This window comes from Stylophora pistillata, chromosome 14 (assembly GCF_964205215.1).
Source record: "Stylophora pistillata chromosome 14, jaStyPist1.2, whole genome shotgun sequence".
NCBI lineage: Eukaryota > Metazoa > Cnidaria > Anthozoa > Scleractinia > Pocilloporidae > Stylophora > Stylophora pistillata.
Genome location: NC_142532.1, coordinates 1584871 through 1590870, shown reverse-complemented (window position 1 = coordinate 1590870; position 6000 = coordinate 1584871). Strand labels below are relative to the sequence as shown.

The window sequence follows — 6000 nt, the reverse complement described above, 5'->3', positions numbered from 1 at the left end:
AGATTTACCGTTAACTCCGTTAATCTCTCGCACAGTTTGTCCTCTTTAAAAATGGCAGCCACTCTGGATCCAGATCTTTTAATGTTAGCAAATTTTATTCAACTTTGTAATTTTATTGGAAATGTGTATATGTAAATTTTATAGAAACCAGGGTCCCTAAGGATACCAGCCTCGCAGCTGACTGGGCCACCCTGGCTAAATAAAATTGTCTTGTCTTGCGTTGTCAGATGTGGTGCTTCGTTCTTCGAAAGGAAGAGATAATTTTCAACGAATGGCCCGGCTTTTAATAAGTGGAGGTACTGTGCTCTTGAGGGAGGTTTTTGACATCAGATGTCCACCGAGTAATCTTCCCACAATACTTCAGAATTCAGCCAGAAAGAAGTTGCTGAAGGCAGCAAAGCTCACCAAACCACAGTGAGACTGCCTGTGCCCTTCCCCGGGGGTGTATGGAGAGTCAACAGACTTTGATCTAACTCTCCTTTTCCGGTTGTTGAGGACGATATGCGGCCTCACCCCTCCTGCCACGGGCTGGGATTGTTAACCTGCAAGTACAGACCACAGCTTTGGAGCCGATTTAGCGAGAATTAATGGTCATGTGAACGAGAACTTGGAAGTAGTAGATGACGAGTTTTCAGATCTTTGGAGAGAAATCAGAGAGGCTCTGGTGAGAATTGCGGGTCAGATCAGCCCTGCAAAGGCAAAAGAATGGCAGAATGCTTTTGCTACATTTTTAAAAGATCCTCTTACTGAAGACGACATGAGACATGTGGAGGAATTGCAGCGCTGGTATCAGAATGATACAGAAGTAAAAGGAATCATGAAAAAGGTAGAATCTTCAATGAAACAATTGGAGAAAGAAGTCGAAGGAACTAAACGAGAATTAAAAGCTTCAACTTTGACTTGACTTTTTGACTTTATCATTATTTTTTTTTAAATTAAAGATATAAAGGCTTTTGTAGCCCGCAGTTAGCGTAGCTATTCTAGGCGGGCTACCTAAACAGACACTGTATAGGCTCTCACATACACACACACACACACACACACACACACACACACGCAAAAATGAAATAAATAGATAAATGAGCAAATAAAAATAAATAATAAATAATAGTAGTGATAATCATGTTCAGGGTTTTAACTGGGCCAGTCACACAAGGGAGTTTTTAATAGGTCAAAGAGAAAGCTAATCAGTTGAAATACAAATATAAGCTAGAAAGGTCAAGGTAGCGCACGTCAACATTCATCTCCTCAATCTCAAACATTTCAAAAGCAAGTGAGTTAGCTCACGTTTAAAAGGTGCTTTCCTAAGCTTACGAATTTCAGGGGGGATGCCATTCCATATTTTCGCACCAACTCTAGAAAAGTAAAGCAATTGATGATTTGTTCTCGCCTGTTTTATATAAAAGCTTCCAGCTACTGAGAAACGAGTAGAGTAGGAATGAACCTTTCAGAGTGAGTAAAAAGTTCAGAAATACTGGGAGGAGCACAGCGATTTTTGATGTCATGTAACAAAGAGGCAACCAATTTGAAGTAAAGCCTTTTTATCGGTAGAATTCCCGAACGACTAAAAAGAGGAGCACTGTGAGATGTATAATCGGAAAAGTACATTAGACGAAAAACCCGCTTTTGTAAAATGACGATTTTCTTTAGATGAGTATTCGCGGCTTGGCTCCAAGCAACGAGACTATAGGAAATATACGGTTCAATGAGCGAGCGGTAAATGTTTCAGCCCAAGAAGTTCTGTATTTAAGACAAGAAGTTCGAGATGAATCACAGGGAATCAAAGATCAGCTTGGAGAGAAAGTAGAATCTACAGCCCAAGAGGTACAGCGGTTAGGACAAGAAGTTCGAGAAGAAGCGCAGAGTATGAAAGATCAGTTCGGAGGAGAAGCAAAAACCACGACCGAAGAGGTACGACGCTTAGGTCAAGAAGTACGAGATGAAGCCCAAGGTATCAAAGATCAGCTTGGAGGGAAAGTAGAATCTACAGCCCAAGAAGTACAGCGCTTGAGGCAAGAGCTTCGAGATGAAGCCCAAGACATGAAAGATCAATTAGAATTGGGTGGCCGACCCAAGTCCGTAGGTGGAGGTCAGTTTGTTGATTTTTTCCCGTTATCTTTTATTTAAAGAGTATTTTTCCTCTAACACAGCCACTTACGCATCGTATCAGGGTTACCTTACAGCGCGCACTGTTCATTAATTTTGACAGAAACGGCCTCGCATATTTTTGAAGCGGAAAACGATGTCAATTTGTTATAGTTACCTGATTACACCCGGACGACCACTCATATTAACAATCTCTTTTGGCTTTGTTGTAAATGGCTAGTCGCTTCAATTAATGACACATTTTCTCCTTACAGTTAAACTTCTAATGTGGATGAATTTTGAGACCATCCCAGACCCTCATCCGCAACGAGAGACGTCAAGGACAGTAGCCATAGCCTCTCAAGGTACCCAGGCTTGTGTTGAGGAGCTGGGAGTTACTGGAACCTCAAAAAGAACGGATCTAGACACACAGGATACCAGGGCAGGAAGACACGAAAAAGTTGTTACCGGAGTAAAGCGTAAGGCAGTGGAGCCTGTTATATCCGTTGGTCTACAACGAGCAGGAAGGCCAGAAAGCGTCGGAGAAGCAGGTGTTGGAAGCGATGTTGTACCCAACTCACAACGAGTTATGAGTTTCATCGCACACATGTACTTTCAGACCGTTGACACAACCAAACCAGAGGAACTAATTTTGTACAGTATTTAAAAGATGTGCGCAAAGTTGTGGTCCTGGACTCTCAGATAGGAAGTTTGATGATAACAGTACTATGTACTTCACAGGAGATACTGGACGCCCTGTGGTAAGACTATTGCACAGGTCACCTGAATGATATGGCACAGAAATATCTTGTGACAAAGGACGTTCTAAAGGAGTTTGACGTTATTGAGGTGAATATGACGACAACTATTCAGATGGAGGATTATATGCCGGCACGTAAGTGTTTTTTGCAGGGTTCAGGTGAGCAGGTACAAAGTACGTTGGAGAGCTGCCTTTAACCGAATAAATGGAACATCCTCTTTCTTAGTGCTTTAAAAACATTAGGAGAGGTTTGTTTGTTATGTCTTTCTATTCTCTACCCCCGAGCCTGTTACAAATTTATTCTTTCACTAGATTCAGACAAGTATCATTCGAAAGAATGAACAACGAGAGGATATTGTCTCCATATAATTTTACGCCGATTTAAAGCAAACTTCTTTTAATGACCAGCAGAGAAGTGTACGGCGCCGGTGATTTCCCGGAGTTGCGCGTCTATTCCCAAGATCCCTTGGGTGTAGTGAACCTAGCATTCCATTTTGGTCGCGTTGGCAAGCGTTTGGTAGAATTGGCATGCGTGAGTACAAGCCTCACCCCTTGCTGTGCACAGGTGCCTTATAGTGCGGGCGGACTCACTCTCACGCATGCCACTCCGGCGCCCGTGATTTCCCGGAGTTGAGCGTCTATTCCCGAACTCCCTTGGAAAGAGTGAGCCTGGATTCCATTTTGGTCGCGTTGGTATGCATTTGCTAGAGGTGGCATGCGTGAGTACAAGCCTCACCCCTTGCTGTGCACAGGTGCCTCATAGTGCGGGGGACTCACTCTCACGCATGCCACTCCGGCACCCATGATTTCCCGAATTTGCGCGTCTATTCCCAAGTTCCCTTGGGTCTCGTGAGCCTGGGATTCCATTTTGGTCGCGTTGGCATGCGTTTGGCAAAAGTGGCATGCGTTAGTGCAAGCCTCCACCCCTTGCTGTGCACAGCTGCCTTATAGTGCGGGCGGACTCACTCTCACGCATGCCACTCCGGCACCCCTGATTTCTCGGGAATGCGCGTCTAATCCCAAGGTCCCTCGGGTCTAGTGAACCTGGGATTCCATTTTGGCCGCGTTGTTATCCGTTTCCTAGAAGTGGCATGCGTGAGTACAAGCCTCCACCTTTGTTTCGCACTTATGCCTCAGAATGCGGTGGGACTGACACTCACGCATGCCACTCCGGCGCCCGTGATTTCCCGGAGTTGTGCGTCTAATCCCGAGGTCCCTTGGGTCTAGTAAACCTGGGATTCTATTTTGGGCGCGTTGTCGTGCGTTTCCTAGAAGTGGCATGCGTGAGTACAAGCCTCACCCCTTGCTTTGCACACGTGCCTTTAACGCAGGTGGGACTGACACTCACGCATGCCACTCCGGCGCCCGTGATTTCCTGGAGTTGCGCGTCTATACCCGAGGTCTCTTGGGTCTAGTAAACCTGGGATTCCATTTTGGCCGCGTTGTCATACGTTTTCTAGAAGTGGCATGCGTGCGTGCAAGCCTCACCACTTGCCTTGCACATGTGCTTTTAACGCAGGTGGGACTGACTCTCACGCATGCCACTCCGGCGCCCGTAATTTTCCGGAAATGCGCGTATATTCCCGAACTCTTTTGGGTCTAGTGAACCTGGGATTCCATTTTCGCCGCGTTGTCATGCGTTTCCTAGAAGTGGCATGCGTGAGTACAAGCCTCCACCTTTGTTTCGCACTTGTGCCTCAGAGTGTGGTGGGACTGACTCTCACGCATGCCACTCCGGCACCCCTGATTTCCCGAAGTTGCACGTCTATTCCCGAACTCCCTTGGGTCTAGTGAACCTGGGATTCCATTTTGGCCGTGTTGTCATGCGTTTCCTAGAAGTGGCATGCGCGCGTGCAAGCCTCACCCCTTGCTTTGCACATGTGCCTTTAACGCGGGTGGGACTGACTCTCACGCATGCCACTCCGGCGCCCGTGATTTCCCGGAGTTGCGCGTCTATTCCCGAACCCCCTTGGGTCTAGTGAGTCTGGGATTCCATTTTGGCCGCGTTGTCATGCGTTTCCTAGAAGTGGCATGCGTGAGTACAAGCCTCCACCTTTGTTTCGCACTTGTGCCTCAGAGTGCGGTGGGACTGACACTCACGCATGCCACTCCGGCGGCCGTGATTTCCCGGAGTTGCACGTCTATTCCCGAACTCCCTTGGGTCTAGTGAAACTGGGATTCCAGTTTGGCCACGTTGTCATGCGTTTCCTGGAAGTGGCATGCGTGAGTACAAGCCTCCACCTTTGTTTCGCACTTGTGCCTCAGAGTGCGGTGAGAGTCACTCATTCTTACTATCATTAAATTTTTGCACTGCCTTGAATTGGGTGTCTTTTATTTTTAAATCTTTGAAAAGAAAAACAAAGGGGAAAATACAATGGAAAAGAAAGTGGTCTTTTCGATTGTATGGACACTAAAGATTGCTATATGATGCTTTATATGAGAATGCAGCTAAGTTAAACCAAACTACATAATTGTTTGGAAACTTAGAAACTCTATATAGGTGTTTTTTTTTTCTTACAATGACAATCTTTCATTTTCCGTCTATTCTTTTCTCATGTATAATTGTCTTTAATTTCGTTTTATTTCCAATGTAATTAGATTAAGTTAAGTAAGGTTTGACCCAATAGCAGGCAGGCAGGCAGGCAGGCAGGGAGGCAGGCAGGCAGGCAGGCAGGCAGGCAGGCAGGCAGGCAGGCAGGCAGGCAGGCAGGCAGGCGTTATACCTGCCACTTGCTGCCTGGTTGATATCTAGCTTTCTTTCTTCCTTGTACGTCCTTCCAAAATTTCGTATCTTAAAGGAATATCTTGTAGATATAGAGGAAAATAAAGTAGAAGTAATTATCATTTTTATTTTAATGCTGGCTGGCTGGCTGCCTGCTTGCCTGCCTGCCTGCCTGCCTTATTATTGACATAACTGCCTTGCAGTTATGTCAATTTGCAGGGTAAATTCTGGAATAACTGAACAACTAACATTTCATTTTTATCATTTCACACTTTCAACATCCTTCCTTTCCCCTTATTACCAATTATTGTAAATGAACCCACTATTTCATTCAAAGGTTGCTTGATAAATCTGTAGCATTTTTTAAAACAAGTCAATTTTACTTTCTTGTTATTTCTTAGCACTATTTCACAGTCAACAATTCTAGGCAGAA

At 45.2% G+C, this 6000-nt stretch overlaps 2 pseudogenes across 1 annotated transcript; both read left to right on the top strand.

The window, feature by feature from the left end:
• The first annotated feature begins 214 nt into the window (after positions 1–214).
• Positions 215–1225, top strand: LOC148716079 (E3 ubiquitin-protein ligase DZIP3-like; annotated as a pseudogene).
• A 336-nt stretch (positions 1226–1561) lies between these two features.
• On the top strand, positions 1562–3902 carry LOC148716078 (uncharacterized; annotated as a pseudogene). The gene is made up of 2 exons (XR_015995480.1): positions 1562–2089; positions 2361–3902. The product of XR_015995480.1 is annotated as an uncharacterized LOC148716078 (transcript).
• The last annotated feature ends 2098 nt before the right edge of the window (positions 3903–6000 follow it).